The sequence below is a fragment of the Bubalus kerabau genome, chromosome 2 (assembly GCF_029407905.1).
Source record: "Bubalus kerabau isolate K-KA32 ecotype Philippines breed swamp buffalo chromosome 2, PCC_UOA_SB_1v2, whole genome shotgun sequence".
Taxonomy (NCBI): domain Eukaryota; kingdom Metazoa; phylum Chordata; class Mammalia; order Artiodactyla; family Bovidae; genus Bubalus; species Bubalus kerabau.
Genome location: NC_073625.1, coordinates 195491418 through 195515101, shown reverse-complemented (window position 1 = coordinate 195515101; position 23684 = coordinate 195491418). Strand labels below are relative to the sequence as shown.

The 23684-nt window shown below is 44.9% G+C and overlaps 1 protein-coding gene across 3 annotated transcripts in view; it reads left to right on the top strand.

The window, feature by feature from the left end:
• The window catches only part of HLCS (holocarboxylase synthetase), a 213647-nt gene that overhangs the window by 50712 nt on the left and 139251 nt on the right, over window positions 1–23684 (top strand). The window lies entirely within an intron of this gene.

Below are 23684 nucleotides of genomic sequence, written 5' to 3'. Positions count from 1 at the left end.
TGCGTCTTTTCAATAATCTCTTGGCTTTGTGAAGCTGTTAATTTCTCATTACTTGCAGCATATTATTTTGTGGGTCTGTCTCTTCCTCGGTAGGTAAACTTGTGAGTTTAGTGACATAACTGTGTAGTTTTAGCAAATAGCTGATAGTCCAGGTTACTCTAAACTTACCTGCTTTCCCTCGAAAAGAGCAAATTATACCCTCAGCACCAACATTTCTAAAGGAGGGAGAATGCTCTCAGTTTTCTCTTGGGTGTTTTTTTGTTTGTTTGTTTGTTTGTTGTCTTGTTTAAGCCCCGGGTACAGCCTGTGGGATCTTGGTTCCATGACCAACGATTTGAACCCAGGCCGTGGGCAGTGGAAGCTCGGAGTCCTAACTGTTGGAAATTCCCTGAGGAATTCTCTTTTGCATTGTCCTCTGTCCCTTGGCCAACTTACTTTTTGGCAGAGACTAGAGCTGTGAGTTTTCCGGGTGGGAATGTCAACTGGAGGAGACAGAAAATCTGACAGCGTTTAGGATTCGGATACCTTGTGGGATTATTTGAGGACTACGTGAAATCATACCTATGAAAGTTTTGTGTAAATTGTAGTATTTAAACTTTAGCGCAATTATTATTGTTACTATTATGTTATTATTGTTGTTGTTGGGAGATTGAATGAGTTAAGAGTGTATAATGTGCCTAATAAGTTCCTGGTGCCGAGGATAAAAGGACTAAGTGATGTTTTTAATAAAAAAATAAAAAATTGTAACTATAGCAATGGATGAATATTTTTTAAATCTAAGAAACATTCATTGCATTTTCTTGCTTTTTTTTTCTTCTATTTTTGGCTGTGCTGCGCGGCATGCAGGATCTTAGTTCCCTGACCAAAGACCGAACCTGCACTTCCTTTAGTGGAAGTTTGGAGTCTTAAGTGCTGGATAGTCAGAGAATTCCCCCCAAAATTTAAACTATAGCAATGGTTAATTTTTTTTTTTTCACTTAAGAAGCATTCATTGCATTTTCATCACACAGATTTTAGGCAGTCAGCACTCTTCTTAATGGGTGCTCTTGGGGATAATGTTAGGACTTTTGTTTGCACTTTCATCTCAGACCTCAAAGCTCCACATCATTTATCTCTGTTTTATATGTTAAGTTAACAGAAGGCAAAGCATCAGCTCCATCTTGTGAGTTTAAGTGTCAAAATAAAGCCAGTCCTCTGAGCTTCAACTCATAGATACAACTATAGAAAGCTATGACAAACCTAGAAAGCATATTAAAAAGCAGAGACATCACTCTGCTGACAAAGGTCCATATAATCAAAGCTGTGGTTTTTCCAGTAGTCATGTATGAATGTGAGAGTTGGACCATAAAGAAGGCTGAGTGCCAAAAAATTGATGCTTTTGAATTGTGGTGCTGGAGAAGACTCTTGAAAGTCCCTTGGACTGCAAGAAGATCAAACCAATCAATCCGAAAGGAAATCAATCCTGAATATTCATTGGAAGGAATGATGCTGATGCTGAAACTGAAGCTCCAATGCTTTGGTCACCTGATGTGAAGAGCCAGCTCATTGGAAAAGACCTTAATGCTGGGAAAGATTGAGGGCAGGATAGGAAGGGGGTGACAGAGGGTGAGATGGTTGGATGGCATCACCGATTCAACGGACATGAATTTGGGCAAACTCTGGGAGACAGTGAAGAACAGGGAAGCCTGGGATGCTCCAGTCCAGGGGGGTCGCAGTGAGTTGGACACGACTGAACGACAGAACAACAGGAAAGCCGCCACGTTGGAGGGATGGGGTAGAGTCTTGGGGTGAGGGTTTCTTGTCCTCTAGAATGTGGGTGTCACCCTTCTAGATCTCTCCCTCTCCTTTCCTAAGCGTGGAGGGCTGAGGCTAGACTCGTGAGGGGTGTCTGCCTGCTCCAAGGTCAGGGAGGGAGACAGACCCAGGCTGGCCCTGGCAGTGCCCTCTGACCTTTCCCATGAGTTCTGACCGTGCCAATCTTGGGACTTGAGCCTCTTGACTCTTGGATGTAGCAGTGAAAAGAGTCACCTGCTCTTGTCTTAATCCCCTGTGAGCCAAGGTTTAGAAGTCTAGCTTTTCCCGTGTCTTCTTTAGATGGGCACAACCTTAGGTTTTGCATATTTGTCTGTGTATGGGCTGAAACTCCAATAATTTGGCCACCTGATGCAAAGAGCTGACTCATTTGAAAAGACCCTGATGCTGGGAAAGATGGAAGGCGGGAGAGAAAGGTACAGCAGAGGATGAGATGGTTGGATGGCATCACCAACCCGATGGACATGAGTCTGAGTAAACATTGGGAGTTGGTGCTGGACAGGGAAGCCTGGCGTGCTGCAGTCCACGGGGTCGCAAAGAGTCAGACACGACTGAGCGACTGAACTGAACTGTGTATATTACAATACACAGAAGATGCTTCATATTTTTGTTCTCCTGGTTCTTTTAACTGCCTGGGGGTGGGAGTTCCATTTTCTCCTATTCATTGGTAACCCCCACTGACGACAGGGAAGCCTTCCGTGTGGCAGTCCATGGGGTTCACAAAGAGTCGGACATGACTTACCAACTGAACAATAACAACAACTCAACAAACCGTGGGAATGCACAGGTTGAACAATGTGAAAACAAATGTAAAAGTCAAAGTGTTAATCGCTCAGTTGTGTCCAACTCTTTGCGACCCCCATGGACTACTGTAGCCTGCCAGGCTCTCTGTCCACGAAATTCTCCAGGCAAGAATATTGGAGTGGGTGGCCATTCCCTTTTCCACGGGATCTTCCTGACCCAGGGATCAAACCCGGGTCTCCTGTATTGCAGGCAGATTCTTTACCATCTGAGCCACCAGGGAAGCAGATATTTGATTTATATACACATACACAAACATTCCGCACGGACCGCATGCCGACCTTTACTATATATCTTTGGGAAAGAGGAGTTCTGAGAAATGTTCGTTTCTCATTTTGAGTCCTGCACTCGGTCTGATGGGTCTTGGGTGTCTGTCCTGGGGACTATTTTCCTTCCTGCATTCTGCACTCTGGATTCTCCTTTCCTTTGGGAAGGACTGAGCGAGCACGTGACTGTCGTGACTCCTCATTTTTTAGTGGTCATTAATTCCTCTTAGAAGACCTTGAGTCTGCTGTAGAAGGAGACGCAGGAATTCAGGGTGTTAGCGTGTGTTTTTCCGCAATACAAGTTCTCCGAAGGATTATTGTGCAAATGGATGTGAAGGTGGCTGTGATGGTCCTTCTGGGCGAGTCCCCGGGCTCCTCTTCTGATGCTAACTGGACACATCTTGGAACACCTCGGTTGTTGTGCTGGTGCTTCGTGGTAAAGATACGGATGACAGACTGGGAACAGAATTGGACTGTACTCTCTATTTGGTTTTCCTTCTTAATAGATCTCATTGCTCGGCATGGAAATAAGTTACAAGGGGAGGATCCTGGTATCCATCATCTGTTACACGTGACTCATCCTTAGGTTTCTCACCTGCCTTTGGGATTAGATGCCCGTAGACCCTGCTTCCCTCTTCCTGTAAAATACTCTGTGCTGTTGGGAATCTGAGATCTCTGACCACACGGTGTCGCTGCTGAGCCAGGCTTCCTGGTGAGCAGGCAGAGATTTGATTTTTTTTTTTCCCTCTCTCTCGACATCAGTTTTGCATGGTGTAATTTAGTCGTTTCGGTGGCACTTTTCTTTTGGGCCCATAGAAATTATTTCAGAGTCACAGTTAATAATATTCACCTTTCACTGAACATTTACTGTGTGTACTAGGTGGGACTGTAGGATGGCCTATGAAAGAACAAAATAAACACACTGGCTATCTAAATAGTTTTACTGCATACCAGCTGTGTTTATACAGTTTGGTGCCTGGACACTCACTCTTTGTAGCAAATAGCACAGAAGATTTATGAGGTACCTATGTGTTTCCATATTGCACTGATATAAATGGAAAAAAATAACACATGATCCAAGTAGGAAAAAACACTCACCCGAGGTACAGCCGACCCTTGGCATTTGCTGGAAGTGTGTTTCTGAGACCTTTGTTGACACCCAGACACCATAGTAGCATGTGATTTCCGCTATAAAAGCTGGTCACGTATGACTTCATGGGTGTCACCATGCATGACACCACGCAGAGGCGAGGTTCCGCGGAGGTGCAGACTCTGGGTGGCCCAGCTGAACTTATCTGCACAAGGTCTTCCCATTTAAGCAAATCCGCTGGGGGCAGGACTGAAATTCAGTTCTCTGCAGAATTATGACGTGACATCTTGTATGAGCACCTGTACACCACATGCATACGTCCACAGAAAAAAAAAAAGACTGGAAGGAATATATATGGGGGGTATATTTCTGGGTTTGGGACTTAATGGTGATTTTATTAAATGTTAAAAAGAAATCTTTTTATTTTTCACATATTCTGTTCAGTTCAGTCGCTCAGATGTGTCCGACTCTTTGCGACCCCATGTGCTGCAGATTGCCAGGCCTCCCTGTCCATCACCAACTCCCAGAGTTTACCCAAACTCATGTCCATTGAGTCGGTGATGCCATCCAACCATCTCATCCTCTGTTGTCCCCTTCTCCTCCTGCCTTCAATCTTTCCCAGAATCAGGGTCCTTTCAAATGAGTGAGATCTTCTCATCAGGTGGCCAAAGTACTGGAGTTTGAGCTTTAGCATCAGTCCTTCCAATGAACACTCAGGATTGATCTCTTTTAGTATGGATTGGTTGGATCTCCTTGCAAGCCAAGGGACGCTCAAGAGTCTTCTCCAACACCACCTTTCAAAAGCATCAATTTTTCGGCGTTCAGCTTTCTTTATAATCCAACTCTCACATCCATACATGACCACTGGAAAAACCATAGCCTTGACTAGATGGACCTTTGTTGGCAAAATAATATCTCTGCTTTTTAATAAGCTGTCTAGGTTGGTCATAACTTTCCTTTCAAGGAGCAAGCATCTTTTAATTTCATAGCTGCAGTCACCATCTGCAGTGATTTTGGGGCCCAAAAAAATAAAGTCTGCCACTGTTTCCCCATTTATTTGCCATGAAGTGACGGGACCGGATGCCATGATCTTAGTTTTCTGAATGTTGAGCTTGAAGCCAACTTTTTCACTCTCCTCTTTCATCAAGAGGCTTTTTAGTTCTTCACTTTCTGTCATAAGGGTGGTGTCATCTGCATATCTGAGGTTATTGATATTTCTCCCGGCAATCTTGATTCCAGCTTGTGCTTCCTCCAGCCCAGCGTCTCTCATGATGTACTCTGTGTATAAGTTAAATAAACAGGGTGACAATATACAGCCTTGACGTACTCCTTTTCCTATTTGGAACCAGTCTGTTGTTCCATGTTCAGTTCTAACTGTTGCTTCCTGATCTGCATACACATTTCTCAAGAGGCGGGTCAGGTGGTCTGGGATTCTATTACAGACATGTATTATTTTTATAATGAGCAAAACCAGTTATTAAAGATTTTAAAAAACCAAATCACTGTATGTCATTGGACTTTGAAGGCATCCCATAAGAGGTCAAAACTTAAATGTTAAAAGGTCAAGGACTCGGGGCTTCCCTGGTGGTTCAGTGGTAAAGAATCAGCCTGCCAATGCAGGAGACTCAGTTTGATCCCTGATCCAGGGAAGATCCCACATGCTGCACAGCAGCCGAGCCTGGGCCCCACAGCTATGGAACCTGTGGTCTGGAGCCCAGGAGCCACAAGTACTGAGCCCACGGGCCACACCTGCTGAAGTCTGAGCTCTAGAGCCTGTGCTCCACAACAGGAGGAGCCGCCACAATGAGAAACCCTAGCCGCGCAAGTAGAGTGTGGCGTGCCTGATTGTCCCAGCTTGAGAGAAGCCCCCACAGCAACAAAGACGCAGCACAGACAGAAGTAAATAAAATAAAATTATTTTTAAAAGTGTTGTTACAATATCATTAATCAGTTCAGTTCAGCTCAGTCGCTCAGTCGTGTCTGACTGTCTGTGACCCCATGGACTGCAGCACGCCAGGCCTCCCTGTCCATCACCAACTCCTGGAGTCCACCCAAGCTCATGTCCATCAAGTCGTTGATGCCATCCAACCATCTCATCCTCTGTCATCCCTTTCTCCTCCCACCTTCAATTTTTCCCAGCAGTAATGATTAATATTTTTAATAAGAAAGGGCAAGTACTCTTGTGTAGGAGTTGATTGTTTGATATTTGACACTCGCATTAGTTATTCAAAAAGGATTTGACTTTGTTAGTAAATGCCTCTACTCTGGCTGCTGCCTGTTGGTTTAACTTTAAGCCCCCAGCTCAGCACGTGTGCATCTCTGGGCCTCAGCAATCCTCTCGCTCAATGACTGGAAGATGCTCCTGGTGGTCATTCCTCCTTCTAGTGCCCCCCGACCCCTGCCTGGACCTAGCAGTTTCTTGACTGTCATACTGTTTTGAACCATTAGTCAAAGGAGACCACATGTGTGCGGGCATCTATGTAGTGAATGCTTGCAAACAGATCACTTCCTCTGCGGAGGAGTGGCTACAGCCCAAGGATCAAGCACCACGGGGGCGCCCCAGGGTCCACGGCCACCACAGCCTCCCAGCACTGGTGGTGACCAGGAGTTAGCCAGGGTACACCTTTCCTGCACGGGGTCGGGGGGAGGGGGCACCAGTGTGTTCGTGAGCGATGCGGACTTTACAGAAAAGCCACAGTGCTTTCCCTGGCAGGACCTAAAGTCCGGTTGGTCCAGAAGTTCACCCTCTTGTTTCCATTTCTCTGGGCTCTGCTGCTGTTTTCAATCTCTGCCAAGGAAACGGCAGAAAGAAGGCACACTCCCCCTCTGTGTGCCGTGGAGTCACAGGGGTTAGTGTTGGGAGGGGCAGCTGGTTGATTTGGACAGGGTGGGACAGAACTGTCGCCCACCCCCCACCCCCCATGCCACCCACTGCCTCCCTGGAGCAATCGAGGGGGCTTGGGACTGTGCACCGCTGTCTGCAGAGGGCAGCAGCCGAGGAGGACCTGACCTGTCCTCTCATCCTGGGACATCGCCGCTCGGGGCTGGGGAGCATGGGGTTCTTTCTGAGACGAGCAAGCTGGGGTTACTTCTGGGCCTTCCTCACGGCTCAGAGCTAGTGTCATGATGGCACCCCGAGCGTGGGAAGCAGGCCGGGCCTCAGCAGGCATCCTGCCAGAGGGTGTGGGGCTCCTTCTCCTCGGGGGCTCAAGATGTAAGCATAACCAGAAGTGACAACTGGGTTTCTTATTAAAGAAACTGGGCAAAAACATCACCATGTTGGTGTGTGCAGCTTCGGTGGTGTGGAGTTGTAGGGTGGATCACGTGTGCTTAAAAACGAGTGTAACATTCCATTTTGATTTTAACCCTAGATTATTTGTGGTTGACACATTTTCCCGTCCCCCCCTCACCACAAACAGGCATTTTTTTTTTTAATTAATTTTTTATTTTGACTGTGATGGGTCTTCCTTGTAGCACTAGGGTGTCTCTTTAAATGCAGAGATCAGGCTTAGTTGCCCCCCCCCAGCCCCCGAATGTGGGATTTTAATTCCCTGACTAGGGCTCAAACCCATATCCCCTGCATTGGAAGGCAGATTCTTAACCACTGGAGCACCAGAGAAGACCCACGTATTGTTGATAAAGATAGTGTCAGTACTTGTGAAATGTGTCAAAAAGCTGTATTGCCCTTCCACCTGGGGCATTCCGTTTTCGACACTGGGTGCTTTATGAAGAAACTTGGACTAAGTCAGGTCACGTGGTGTTACCCCCTCCTCTTGCAGACCGCTTCATTCTGCAGACACCTGAGTGCTTCTGAGTGCTTGCTCTGCAAGTTTCTGAAAAGCAAGAAGATGGTTTCTCATCTTGCTCGCGTGCTTTGTAGTAGTGCCTTTCCAGGTGTCCGAATCTCATCGGAGTCTCACATGGCCCTGCCAGTGGGGGAAGGGCACGGAGGGGGTCCTTGCCCCTCTGAGGAGCAAACTGGATCGTGGGGCAGTGAAGGGACTCATGTGTTTTTTTTGAGTTAATTAGAATTCTCCAATTAAAAGGAAAAAAAAAAATAAAACTTTGGTTTTAGCGTAGTTATTTGTCACGGAATCTTCCCTCCCTGCACCTTTAATCCTAGTTCTGAATCGAATGTACACACAGGAGAGGGAAACGTCTAGTGCCCCTCTAAAATGCAGCTTAAAAAATAATTTTGAGAGGTCCACATTCGAGAGGAGCTCGGAATTCCAGGTGCGCCCTGAATAGCTTTTGACATGTGGTTGACGCGGTGTTGCGGAGGCCGTTTTACAATATGGCAACAGCCAAAGAGCAGCTGGCAGATTAAAGCCAACCTTTAAAAGCTTTTATAGCTGGGGAGGTTTTTAAGGGTCTTTCATAGACCCCTTTCTCTCCTTTCTTTCTTCCTTTGCCCTTCACCTCCAACTGGAAAAATTTTTTTGTTAGTTTTAACCGACTTCCTGTTATCAAACATAATACCTACGGCAAAGGCGACATGACGAGTCTGACATCGAAATGCAAAAGGAATAATACGTGGGATGTTTTCCTGAGCTGCCTTCTTTTTTTTTTTTTGGCGGTGGGTGGGTGGTTGGGGTGGGGAGAGGCTTTTCAGCTACTGGATGTGCTGTATTTTTACTTGAATCTTGTTTCCACAAGCCAGTTTCCAAGTGACTCCGGGGCGAATTCTTCTGCTCACAGTCAAGGCAGAGACTTGATAACATGCTGGGGGAAATGCAGATGGGCACCAGTGTGGTCGCTCTCCACTTTGAGCTGGTGTGGTCCCCGCGTTTGCCCTGTGGTCCCCGCATTTGCCCTGCGGTGCGGCTCTGGCTGCCTTACTGGGGGGGCAAGGGTGGAGGGTTGGAGGGGGCACCTTCTCCGCAGTGTCCTAGCGGGGACGGGACCCTGTTGAGAGACGGAGAGAGAGGGGGTAGTTTTATTTCCTCAAGACTATTTATATCCAGCGCTCGTGCAGTCGGGCAGATTTGTGGATGGGAAACAGGCTCTCGTGGAAGAAAAAGTCCTCCCGGACCAAATGCTTTCTGCCTTCTGCAGCAGCTCCCTAATAGCTGCCATGTGTGAGCGGGTATGGGGGACGGCCTTCCTCTCCTGGGGAAGTCGATTGAAGCTGTCTCTCGGAAGGCTTGCAACGTTCTGCAAAGAACAGATTTCTGTCTCCCAAGTCTGGAAAAATAACGTCCCAGGGCATGAGTACCATCTCCTACACGGCTCCCAGGTTGGGGGGCGGGAGGAGGGGCACGATCAAAGGGCCCCCCTGGTGGTCAGATGAGGGGCCGGAGGCCAGGACTGAGGTAGCACCGTGGTCGCAGCAGCACCGTCCGAGCCTGGCTCTCCCGGCCGCCGAAGCTGCCAAGCGGTGCAGGAATGCAGGGCTCGGGGGCCCGAATCCCGTTTTTGATGAATGTTCTAGTTCAGTTTTCCGGGATGTGAATTATGGCTGGGGAATGGCATTTTGTTTTCCATTCATGCTGATAATCTGGGAATGTTGCTCGGAGGATTGTGCCGTCTGGAGAAAATGTTTCTAAGTGTTTCCGAAGTTTCAAGGCCGCCAGGCGGTTGTGGACCCTGCTGGCCCGTTTGAGCCTCTGTTTCCACTGCGTTCGCGGGAAGGGCCACTGACAGCCTGGGTTCTGGGTGATGGTGTTCCCCCAGGGCGCGTCTCAGCGGGGGAGGCTGGGTCAGTCCTGGGTGCCTTTTCTCGGGCTCCTTCACCAAAGCCAGCCAGGTCACCAACAGGAAAGCTTGGACAAGGGTCAGTCTGTCCATCAGTCTCTTTCTCTTGGAGATGAGAAGAGAATGCTGTTCTCTTTGTTGATGGCGTTCCCATCTCTGCCCCTCAGTGGTTGCCTATGAGTAAAGTGCATCTTGTCCAGGCACCGCTGGGCTACCTACAGCCTTCCAGGTCCTGTATGTTCCTCAGATGTTCAGTTCTGCGTGGTCCCTTTGCTTGCTTTGTGAGTATGTTTGTCTCTTAAAATGTTTTCAGGCTTTGTTTTGATAATGATATATTTAATGATATAAGCAGTGGGAGAAATACCAGTGTGTAGATTATAATTTTGTTCTTAATTGTTGGAGATACTATCCCTTATAGACAATTCTAGGGAATTGACCCCTCACACATGGCGGCTATGAACTTGGTTTTAAATGGCAGTAATTCTGAGCCTTTATACTGCTTGTTTTACTTGATGTTTTTTAGGGGCATTCAAGTCTTTCAGTTTTAGCATATGAATTGCTTTCACTAAAACTTTAAAAGAAAATGCTGCTGAATTAGGATCTTCCTTGGTGGAGTGGTCTTCTTCCCACTTATTCCCGAGGATGAGTGAAGACTTAGGTTATAATACATAAGCATTTATGCTATGTATATAATGCTGCTAAAAATGAGATGGGCTTTCCCTCTGATACATGAAGCTTCACAACATTATTTTGGGCTGTGTCCTCTGTTGAAGTATGGAGAGAGAGGGGTGATTGGCAAAGAAAGGACTGCGTTCGTCAGCTCCTGCACCTCCACGATAAGTTCCCCAGTAAGATCTCTTTCACAGTGAAATGCCACCGTCGTCAGCAGTGCCCACTGTGGAACTGGCAACTCCTTGCTGGGCCATTATTCAGCATCACTAACCACGAGTCTTTTCTGAACCCTGAACTGTAAAAATGTTAGTTTAAACCGACGTGGCTTCCAGGAGCAAAACAAAAGTTTAAAAAATTAAAAATGAAGTTTTTTTTTAAGAATACTTGTAAAGGTTTGCTTTTCTTTGTCGTAGGAAAGCATTTGACAAATTGTCTTCTTGTCTGAGGAAAAATGAATCCCACATACAGCAGTTATTAGGGAGTAACTGAGCGATGGCACCAGTCATTCCCCTTCCTGTTGTTAATCTCCGTAAATAAGGAAATACATCTTTTAAAAGAAAACATCAAATTGTGGTTTCATAAATTTAAAAACGATGGTTCATTTTTTCTGTGGGTGGGGGAGTGGGGAACGTCCAGGCTCTCTCTGCCTAGAATGGCTTAGATTATTACTCTAGATTGTGGGCTTCCATAGGCAACTTGAAATACATGAGTTTTTCTGTGGCTTTTCAGCCCATAAAATGCTGTAAGGGTCAAAGGTCTGTACTTTTGAAGATTCTCCCCTCTGCATGTATTTTCCCTTCATGTGGGTGGAATTAGTTTTGTGTCTCAAGATTGGCCTAGTGAGTTTGTCACAGAAGATGGATTTTTTTTTTTTAGAAGATGACTTTTTAAAGGACTCTGAGTCCTCATTACCAAACCCTCTCTCTGCTATCTGGGGAGGGTAGATGAAATGACCTTTCACATCCTTTCCAGGGCTCTGTAGTATTTATGCTGGACCCAGCAAAGCAACTGGATGAGAAAAATTAAAAAAAAAAAAAATTTTTTTAACTTTTAAAACAGTTCCTTTGAAAGCATTCTTTGGTAAGCATTTGTGATTATTCACAAAATTGGTTTAAAAAAAAAGAATTTGTGATTAGTACCATTTCATCTTTATACTGGAGCAGTTTGAAGTCATTGATAGATACTTTTCAGTTACTTTAAGCATAATGAAAGCGTGTTTTGCTTTCTGCTTTATTTCATCTCAGGCACTTTCTCTAATTACTTTTCCTGTTAGTTTAAGAATTAACAGTGCAATATGTAGGAGCCTCAGGTTTACAAACAAGTTGTGTTTTCAAAGTCTGTGTGCCAAACTGCCTGTTTTCAAACAAAGCCTGGTCCCCGTCGTTTCTGTCGGTTGGGTTTTCTCACCAGTTCCTATTTGTCCTCCTAGCCCGTGGCGCAGGTAAACTGTGGGATGCCATCTTGTGGTATCGTTTCTGTCAGATTCCGGCTTGGTGGCTCATGAATGCAGTGGGGACGTACCACTCGTTCTACTTCTCCGCTGTTTGACTTAGAATTTAACAGCTTCGTATCAGATACTGCTTGAAAACAGCCATGTTGGACACTTAATAATACTGGGGTGTATATATATCCTTTTTTGTTGCTATTCAGTCGCTCAGTCCTTTCCTACTCTTTGAGACCCCATGGACTGCAGCACGCCAGGCTTCCCTGTCCTTCACCATCTTCACCATCTATGTCCTTCTCCATACATATCCTTACAGTGAATTAATGAATTTGCACTGGTAGGTTAATACTTCTCTTATAGTTAAGAAAACATTTTTCCTTTCGTAACGACTGTTGAACCATGCACACAAGTAAAATAAACGTTTCATAGAAAGTTTCAAATATACAAAAGTAAACAAAATAATGTAAAGATACCGTATGTATTCAGCACTCTGCTTCACAGTTTTCCGTTCTGGCCAATCTCATTTTATCTATTCCTACCCATTCCTCCTCCTATATGTGTAGCCTTTTACCCAGATCCCTGAGCAGATCTCTCATCTGTAAATATTTAGTGTGTGTCTTTAAAAGATAAGAACTCTGTTTAAAAATACAAGCAGTGGAATTTCACTGTCACACCTAAAATAATACAATTCCTTCACATAATTTCTTATATACCAGTCAGTAATCCAGTTACTAAACAGGCTTTTTAAAAGATGAGTTATATTATCTATGTATTGTGTTTAAGCTGGAGAAGGCAATGGCACCCCACTCCAGTACTCTTGCCTGGAAAATCCCATGGATGGAGAAGCCTGGAAGGCTGCAGTCCATGGGGTCGCTGAGGGTCGGACACGACTGAGCGACTTCACTTTCACTTTTCACTTTCATGCATTGGAGAAGGAAATGGCAACCCACTCCAGTGTTCTTGCCTGGAGAATCCCAGGGACGGCGGAGCCTGGTGGGCTGCCGTCTATGGGGTCGCACAGAGTCGGACACGACTGAAGTGACTTAGCAGCAGCAGCAGCATTGTGTTTAAGTATGTTAATCCTTTTATAAAACAAATGCAAGATGGAAGACACTAGATATAAGCTGTTGTAACTTTTTTTGGGAAGTGATCTGTAAAATTGATTTCCGTATGTTTTAAGTGCCATTATTTGAGCTCCTGTTCTGAAGATAGTAACCATTTGTAATATCATGCAGAGCAACCCTGCACATTGAGATATGTGAGTGCCATCCTTTCAGAACTAAACACAAGTTTCTTGCTCCCTCTTTTCTGTGAAGTCCTGGGTTTCCTTTAGCACGGACGCTATTGATTTTTGCTTGTATGCTTTCGGTTCGGGTTGATGTTTAGCCTTTGACCCAGCCACTTTCTTACAATAAACAGTTTGTTGATGAGAGCAGCTGCCCAGCGGATTGTTTCCAGATTGTTCTCTCATGGCTGAGGATGCAGTGTGTGCACCTTACGATGAAGTCGGCTTGAAGCTTGTGGCTTCTACTTCCTATGGCTGTCTGCCTTTGAAGCTAACTGTCAGCCTCTGAACATTTTTCTATCTATATCCAGTGACGGGGTGTGAGTCTGTGGCACTGGAGATCAGACTTCACGTATTACTATCTTGATTATTATTCCCTGAATGAATGATAGCAGCATCTTCTAGAAATTTCTGCCATATGAGTGATTCCCGATAGTACAGTAGGAATTCATTGGCATGTGTGGAAATTAAGAGCACTGGGTGTAGGGAAGAGTCCCACTGTGTAGGGAAGTAGACAGGGCATGTTTTATTTTGTGTAGGAGTCCACGCGCCTTGCATATTTAAAGGTTTTCTACATATTTAAGGAATGTAACTTTCAAACCCAGGTAAGTATATCTGCCTCATGTTATTATCTTGCCCTTTAAAAATAAATTTTCATATTCATCTTATTTTCAAAGGGCAATATTCCTTTTTTCATTGTTGTTGTTAATGCAAGTGACAGGAACCCTAGTGATGTGGATGAGTTTATGTGACTCAAAGGCACACCTTAGTTTGGATTTTTGCTGCTTCCCTAATCACTGCCCAGCTCTCACCTAGAATGGCCCGTCTGCTTGTAGCAACCTTCATTAAGGCAAGGTCGGAACTTTCGGCATCGGAGCCAATACTTTTTACTAAACTGGCCACCAGGGGCTGCTGTCAGAATGGTGCGGCTGAGCTCACCTCCCTAGAGGCAAGTTTACTTTTTTCTACAACCAGTAAATTTTGCTAAGCTACCAATCCTGGTTTCAGAACTCAGGTCTCACTACACAGCCTCCAGTCACCAAGCAATGCTTACGGCTGTATCCCTTCCAGCCAGCTATTACGTAGAACCTGGACCCAATTCAAGACCTAAGATTAAGACTTGTGTGTTTTTCATTCGGTGCCAATAAGCTGTTATTAATACACTGATTCCACGTATACTGAAAGGCTTCATGAAATGCACTGGGGTTTGTGCTCAGGAAAGAACGTCCTTCGCTTGGACTGCTCAAGCTCCGGGCCTCTGGAGGCACAGCCTGTGACAGTCAAAATCGGGTTTTTCAGGGAGGTGTTCTTGCCTGAAGTGACCTTTGCAACCTAGCCCTCATGCAGACTGCGTGAAGGGTTGTGCTGATCCAACTAAGATGCCGGTGCTAGAAGGTATTCTTGATGGTTGTTTGGTTTTTTTCTCCTTTCAAACAAAGGCTGTGTCTTTGATAATTCCAGGATTAACAGCAGAACAAAAACATCCAGTGAATGTTGGAACTGGCAGAGGCCTTAGAGAGCTTTTGGAGCAAATCCCTTTGTTTCTCCTCAACTTTTTGTTTAAAAAAATAAGTAAAGAAAGGGAGACGAATAGTACACAAATCTCATGTAACTTTTACCGAGTACAGTCACCGCTGGTTAACGTTTTACCACCATTTATTGATAAAGAGAGTTTGTTTTTCAAAAGATGTGTGTCTTCAAGTAAAACACAGAGCATAGAACTTAAGTTATTTATGACCGTATGAGGCTATCACATTTTTGTTTCTAGGAGTTGATAAGAGAGTGCCACTAATTTCCACTTGGACCTGGGCTTGTTTTCTTTATTTGAAGTAAAACCAGTAGCCTACTGGTTTGTAATGGTTCTGGATAGCCGGTCATTGCTGTCCTGGGCTATGGGCACATCCGATCCTCACAATGGGCCAGCAAGTAGAAAATTTTTAGAATATACCTTTAAAAAGTCCTAAATTATGGAACATAAAGCACCTCAGAGCCACATGCTTTGAGGACAACTGGTTGATCTTTTATGCTCAGCATAGGACTTCTCAATCCTGGTCTAGGAAAATTCCAGTGATGACCATGTTATGTATACAGGATTTAACAATTTTTCTTTCAGTTTCCCATCCCAATATTGGAACCTTAGATCTGACTGCTTACTTTTATATGAAGGTTAAAATCTGGGGGGGCGGGTAGTGCACAAATGCTGCTGTAGTTATGAATATCTGTCTACCCTATTAAACTGTAATACAAGATCATTTGAAGGCAAGGACCATATGTTGTTAATCTTTGTATCCCTTTTCCAGTATTTTGCCTGTAGTAGGCATTTAATAAGTGTGTTTTGTTTGAAAACTTAAAAAATGTTTTGGCGTTTCCCACTAAAGTATGGTGAAACACATCTTCCATTCCTGTGTCTGGGAGAGCCGACAAGCCTTGGGGGACAGGCCAACAGTAAATAGCCCACCAGGCTCAGATTGGCTGCCCGGTTCAATCTAGCTGTCACCCTTTATCCAGGTGTGTTGGGGGCTTCATTAACATCACATTAAACAGTTTAAAAGAATCAGCTGTTGATATACCCCAGATCAAGACTGAAAAGATGAAGCTTCAGAAAAAAGTTGCAATAGTTTATCTGTTATTAAAGTGCTTTCCAGTTTAGAAACTATAACTAAGTACGCACTGGCTCATCAGCTAGCTGCTCCTTCCCATCAACTAGTAAGGCTTCCTAAAATGCGGATTTTAGACCGTCTCCTTGGAATGCTTGCTTGCGGATCTGTCCGTCCTCTCCTTGTAGGGCAGAACGGAATGCCTTCACAGGCCCTTTTTTCCCCCTCCAATGTAATATCCTCTGGGACTCTCTGAATTTTCCAGAGTGTCATGTACAAAAACAGTTGACCAAATGAGGTTTTGCTAAAATAAATGGACTGGAGTAGAAAACTCGCTCTGCCTTCCCTGAATCGTCCTCATACTGGCCACCTCTCTCTTTGCAGGCAACATGTGTATTTTAATTTTGGAATCCTAGAGAGGATGTTCCAGTTTTAACTTGAGCATTTAGCATTTGGGACAAATCACTCACTCTTGAATGTTAAAGGTGAAAGGGGAGGTGGGGTTTTTCTCGTTCTAAAAAGAAAGTCTCCACGCTAGCCTGGAGCAGAGCTGTGGGCGATTCTGTGCTGGTTATCTCCTGCTCCCACACACAGCGCTCCAGAGGGGTCAAAGCCAGGCTGCGAATGACAGGCACGTAGTTTGGGATGAGTTGCGGGAGCGGGGTAGGGGGCCTAATGATGACTCAAAAAAAAAAAAAAAAAAAATCAGCCGTGGGCGTAGGGCTCTAGACCCGCTGCTCGCCCCAATATGGCTGAGGTGGGGAACGGTCACATCTGTATGTGCGCATGCGTGCGTGTACGTGCCTGCGTGCGTGTGCGCCAGTCAGAACGTGCCCCTGCAGGGTGAGGCGCGATGGGCCGCCCCACTCGCGTTCCGGCTCGCGGCCTGGGCTCCCACCCGGAGCTTTCTTGGCTTCCCAGCCAACGCTCCTAGCTCCGTTAGGAGCCTGTTTGTGTTGGCCTCGGACAAATGGCGGGCGTTTTACACCAGCAAGGCTTAATGAAGGCTCTGGAGATTTCTACGGATGTTGAACCCCAAACCCACGGGCCCCGTCAGTGGAAGTTAGCGCCTCTGGAGTAGGAGCGGTGGTTGAGCGCCGACCCAGAACGCCTCCCTTTTCTTTTAGTGCCGCCCACGGCTCTCTCTCTCTCTCTTTTTTTTTTTTTTGGTCTCCGCACTCGCAGAATAGATTTCACCTCTAAAATGAGCCCATTTGGCCCAGCGGAGGTGTGATGCCTATAAAACCAGCCTTGTTAGAAATGACTTATTCATTACCTCTGTTTTATGGGTCCACCCCAGCCTTTTGTGGTCTTCGCTAGTTGGCAGGTAACAAAAAATGCAGTAAACCCGTGGCCTTTCAGAGCCTGAGCCTGAGAGAAACTTTTACATAATAAAGGGAATACAGGTTTAAACAGACATTTATTGAGTGCCTACTGTGTCCCAGGCCTTGGGGACCGGAAATGACCCTGACAAGTTTGACTCAGGGGAGGAGCCCCCCATGCCTGGGATTTGGATCTCGGATGCCCTTCGTCATAAATTCTTTGGTGCTGTGGAGTTACCATTCGAAGTTGTGTCTGATGAAAGCAGTTGTGTCCACTCTTAGCACTTGTGTTGGCCACTGTCCAGTTTACATTGTCCACTTGTTCTCTGGGTGCCTTCCCAGGCCCTGGTTGTGCTGGCAGTGGGTGAGAGAGGTGGAGGGGTTCCTCTCCACCCTCTCTGCTCACAGCCCCTGTGGGTGCCGTCTCCTCTGCTCCTCCTCTGGGCCTGTCGCTGGTCCAGGTGTTCCCCAGCCCTGCTGCTTTGATTCTCTTATTTTTGCCCACAGTTCCTTAAGTAGCCCTTCCCTTGAACTCTAGAATATGCCATCTCTTTCTGGCTGAAACCAGAGAGCAATGAACGGGTAATTCACTTAAATGATACAAATTTTGTTTCTTTGTGAAAATGTCCTCATCTGGGCTTGCCTGAGTTAGCCGTGAAATTAAAAGATGCTTACTCCTGGAAAGAAAAGCTATGACCAACCCAGATAGCATATTAAAAAGCAGAGACATTACTTTGCTGCAAAGATCCGTCTAGTCAAAGCTGTGGTTTTTCCAGTAGTTCTGTATGGATGTGAGAGCTGGACCATAAAGAAAGCTGAACACTGAAGAATTGATGCTTTTGAACTGTGGTGTCAAAGGTCGTCTAGTCAAAGCTATGGTTTTTCCAGTGGTTCTGTATGGATGTGTGAGTTGGGTAATAAAGAAAGCTGAGTGCCGAAAATTTTGATGCTTTTGAACTGTGGTATTGGAGAACACTGTTGAGAGTCCCTTGGACTGCAAGGAGATCAAACCAGTCCGTCCTAAAGGAAATCAACCCTGAATATTCTATTGGAAGGACTGATGCGGAAGATGATGCTCTGATACTTTGGCCACCTGATGCGAAGAACTGACTCACTGGAAAACACCCTGATGCTGGGAAAGATTGAAGGCAGGAGAGAAGGGAATGACAGAGGATGAGATGGTTGGATGGCATCACCGACTTGATGGACATGAGTTTGAGCAGGCTCCGGGGGAGTTGGTGATGGACAGGGAAGCCTGGTATGCTGTATTCTTGGGGTTGCAAAGAGTCGGATACGACTGAGCAACTGAACTGAACTGAAGGAGGCAAAGAGTCGGATACGACTGAGCAACTGAACTGAACTGAAGAAGTTTGACCCAAACTTCTTCAGATTCAGGTTTCTCTTACCAAACATTCTAATCCTTGCCCACCACCCACTCTCCCTCCCACGCCACCTCAGCTCCAAGCCATATCTGTTTTATCACTACTTCATAGTTGCATATTATATTGCGTTTATATCTTTCTTTGTGATGCCTTCAGATCAGATCAGATCAGTCGCTCAGTTGTGTCCGACTCTCTGCGATATTTTGATTACAGTAAACAGGCTTCTCCTATGTTGCTTCATTTTGGGTTAGCTCTTCTTACTGAGGATGGTGGGATAGAAATTAGAGCAATGATTTAGGAGCCAGATTTGGTTTTGTGGTTTCAAATTCCAGCTCTGTGACTTACTGACTGTGTGGTTTGGAATATCTGAGGTTCCATTTCTTCTTCCATAGATGGTGATAATAGTGCTGTGGCATTGCTAGTGAGGGTTGGGATCCTTGTCTAAAGCCCCAGTGCTCTGCATGGAGTGAGTGAGCACTTCCATACGGTGGATGTAGGCTAGTGCCTGATGGAGACAACCTAAAATCATTCCACGAGAGACATTGCCAATCATTTGTCTGCCTAGGTGAAAAGTTACTTGGGAAAAGACTTGTGAGAAGTCACTCAAGTGGCTTCCCTTGGTGATTTATGGGTAAGGCAAGGAGGAACCCTGGGAAAAGCCTTGTCAGGGCTCCGCCCATCTACCAACCCCATAGCTACATGGCTGCCTCTCCACTTCATCTTATGCAGGGCAATTTGGCAGCAGGCAGTGGCCTGGCTGCAGAGAAGACCAGAAGCTTCTGGGGAGAATACAGCTTGAGATCTTGATCCCCTTCTCTTTTAAAATTTTTTGATAAACTTTAATGTCAAGTATCATGGCAAATAGATGGGGAAACAGTGGAAACAGTGGCAGACTTTTATTTTTTGGGGATCCAAAATCAGTGCAGATGGTGACTGCAGCCATGAAATTAAAAGACGCTTACTCCTTGGCAGGAAAGTTATGACCAACCTAGACAGCATATTAAAAAGCAGAGACATTACTTTGCCGACAAAGGTCCATATAGTCAAAAGCTATGCTTTTTCCAGTAGTCATGTATGAACATGAGAGTAGGACCATAAAGAAGGCTGAGCACTGAAGAATTGATGTTTTTGAACTGTGGTGTTGGAGAAGACTCCTGAGAGTCCCTTGGACTGCAAGGAGATCCAACAAGTCCATTCTAAAGGATATCAGTCCTGAGTGTTCATTGGAAGGACTGATGTTGAGGCCAAAACTCCAATACTTTAGCCACCTGATGCGAAGGGCTGACTCATTTGAAAAGGCTCTGATGCTGGGAAAGACTGAAGGCGGGAGAAGAAGGAGATGACAGAGGATGAGATGGTTGGATGGCACCACCGACTCAATGGATGTGAGTTTGGGTAAACTCTGGGAGTTGGTGAAGGACAGGGAAGCCTGGCATGCTGCAGCCCATGGGGTTGCACAGAGTTGGACACGACTGAGCGACTGAACTGAACTGAACGTCAAATTTGTTATTTTAACTATTTTCAGCTGTACTGTTCAGTGCCATTAATTACTCTCACACTGCAACCATTCCACTATTCTGGAAACTTTCTCATCACCCCAAACAGAAACTCTATACCCATTAATCAATAACTTCTCATTTTCTCTCCACTCAGCTCCTGGTAACCTCTATTCTACTTTCTGTTTCTATGAATTTACTTTTTCTAGATGTTTCACAAAAGTGGAATCATACAATATTGGTCCTTTTGTGTCTGGCCTCTTTCACTTAGCATAATATTTTCAAGGTTCATTTATGCCATAGTGCCTATTAGAACTTGATTTCTTTTTATGCTTGAATAATACATGTACATGCACTGGGGTATTTTATATATATGTGTGTGTGTGTATACACACACACACACACACACACACACACAGGAGTATTTTATATATATATATATATATATATATATATTGCAGCCATGAAATTAAAAGACGCTTACTCCTTGGAAGGAAAGTTATGACCAACCTAGATAGCATATTCAAAAGTAGAGACATTACTTTGCCGACAAAGGTTCGTCTAGTCAAGGCTATGGTTTTTCCTGTAGTCATGTATGGATGTGAGAGTTGGACTGTGAAGAAGGCTGAGCATCAAAGAATTGATGCTTTTGAACTGTGGTGTTGGAGAAGACTCTTGAGAGTCCCTTGGACTGCAAGGAGATCCAACCAGTCCATTCTGAGGGAGATCAGAGGGATTTCTTTGGAAGGAATGATGCTAAAGCTGAAACTCCAGTACTTTGGCCACCTCATGTGAAGAGTTGACTCATTGGAAAAGACTCTGATGCTGGGAGGGATTGGGGGCAGGAGGAGAAGGGGATGACAGAGGATGAGATGGCTAGATGGCATCACTGACTCGATGGACATGAGTCTGAGTGAACTCCAGGAGTTGGTGTTGGACAGGGAGGCCTGGCGTGCTGTGATTCATGGGGTTGCACAGAGTCCGACACGACTGAGTGACTGATCTGATTATATATATATATATATACTGCTGCTGCTTAGTTGCTTCAGTCGTGTCCGACTCTGTGCAACCCCATAGACGGCAGCCCACCAGGCTCCGCCGTCCCTGGGATTCTCCAGTCAAGAACACTGGATTGGGTTGCCATTTCCTTCTCCAATGCATGAAAGTGAAAAGTGAAAGTGAAGTCGCTCAGTCATGTCCGACTCTTAGCGACCCCATGGACTGCAGCCTACCAGGCTACTCCGTCCATGGGATTTTCCAGGCAAGGGTACTGGAGTAGGGTGCCATTGCCTTCTCCAATATATATATATATATGTGTGCGTGTGTACATACATACATAAAATACTCCAGTGTGTGTGCATATATATATTCCAGTGTGTCTGTATATATGCACACACACTGGAGTATTTTATGTATATATGTACACATGCACACACTGAAGTATTTATATATATATATACACACACACACTGAAATATTTATATATATTTTATGTATATATATATATACACACTAGAATATTTATATATATGTATTTTATGTATATATACACACACTGGAACATTTATATGTACGCATACATGCAGTGTATATATATGTACACACACCACATTTTGTTTAACCATTCATCTGTCCATATTTTGACTTGTGTGCATTGTTTCTACCTTTTGACTATCGTGAACAATGTTGTTCTGAACATCGGTGTTGCTGAGGTATGTGTTTGAGGATGCTTCTGCTTCCCACTCTTTTGAGTATATACTCGGAGCTGGCTGGCTTATATGTTGATACTGTTTAACGTTTTGAGGAACTGCCAAACTGGACCCCTTGTATTTGAGAATCAGCATTGCCAGAAGCACTCTGATGATTATTACTTGGGGACCTAACTGGAAAGAAGCATCATCAGGGGCCCCACAGGAGATCTTGCTGGCTTGGTTCCAGATTTCATGCTGGGGCTGAGGTGAATGGTCTCAATCCCAGATGCTTAGGAGTAGAAGAGGTGGCAGCCAAGAGTCCAGCTGGAGAGTGTGTCTCCACATAATGAGGGTTGTGCTCCTGGGCCAGGAGCACGTGTGGGAAAGTGTGTCCATTTCTTTCAGAGATGTTTCGTGTATCGGATCATTTTGGCCGTTGGGTGTCTGTGGGTGACAGTTACCTGGATGCTTGTGGGGACAGTCTGCTTTCAGGAGCGAGTCACTAAAGCTAGAAGCCCCTGCAGGCCCATTCATTCTGGGGGTGACAGTGTTGGGTTCAGTGACTGAGCATATTTGGGGGTGCAGGAAGGCGGGGGCCTTGGGCATCCAATCAGGGGAGCAGTGCCTTCCAAGGAGGAATCCGACTGCCATCAGACTGCAGTGGGTCAGTTGGAGTTGAGACAGCAGAAGGGTCTTCACGGGGGACCAGTCACCTAAGGAGGAACACACTCGTCTCAGACCCTGCCTGAGGCTTTGCTCTGCTTGGTTCTGGTGGTCAGAATAAAAGTTTACCCTGAAGGCTGCCACATGAACAATCCTTGCTTTAAATGAGATCAGGACCAAAAACAGTCTTGCTTTTTCAAGAGTGTCTTTTTTTTTTTTTTTTTTTTTGCCATGCTTTGAGGCTTGTGGGATCTTAGTTCCCTGACCAGGGATCGAGTTCATGCCCCCTGCAGTGGAAGCACGGAGCCCTAACCACTGGACCACCAGGGAATTTCCAGGAGTGTCGTCTTTTGATTGTAAAAATCTTCTATGCTGTGTGGCTTCATCACTTGTGTGAAGACACTGAGTGAATGTGAAATTGTCTGGGAATATTTTGTTTGTAAAATACCAGTAGTAAGAATTTTTAAAAATAAATTCTTCTACTCCTGTGTACTCTGATGTTTGAGAATGGAAACATCCATTAAAAAAACTTGTATTCTGTGTCTTTGTAGATTCATTTTTTCTGATTTACCCACTCATAAATTTACAATGTTGCCTAGCAACTTACAATGTTATGGCTGAAGCGCAACTAATCTGATTATTTACAGTGGGGCAAATGTGTCTCCGAGATTGAAAACCTTTAAAGGTTAAGATCAATTATTTAGTGTTTCTTGGGAAAAGGAGCACAGAACGCAGAGATGGTAATAAGTATTTTGAATCCAATGCTGAGTTAAGAGGGATGGCTGTTTCACCCATTGAGTCTTGCTAGGTGGATAAAATTTAGCAGAAAAGACAAGGGAGGGGGTGGAATGGCTCTAACATACCTGGACATAGTATACTGGACATCTCTGATCTTAGTTGTACCCCATGTATCAGATGTTACAATATGTTAACTAACTATGGAATAGTCACTTATGTTTATTTTCAGTAAATGTGAATTTAAGCATTTATTTCGTCAGAACTAGGGACAATGGTGTTCTTTTTGGACATTAATGGATACAGAGTCTTGTGGATTTTAGTTGCTGTTTAGTGTTGCCTAAGGATGTTGCTGGGTGTGGCCGATATTCAAGGAAATGTACTTATTTGTGTGTAGGATTTGATATACATACATGCTGGAGTAACTGTCGTTGAACATTTCCAGAATCCCACAAAATTCTCTTGTTCTGTTTCTCATTCGGTTCTCATCTACTCTCCCACCCCCATGCTCATCCTTGGGCAATCACTCATCTGCTTTCTATCATTATCAATTAGATTGGTCCTTTCCAGTACTTCACATAAGTTGAATCACACAATACATACTCTTTTGTCTTTTTTAATTTTAATTGTAATCAGACTTATGTTTTTGAGATTCATCCATTTTGTTGCCTGAGTAGGTCATTTTTATTGCTGAGTAGTGTTCCAATGTATAGATCTGCTGTGACTTATTTATC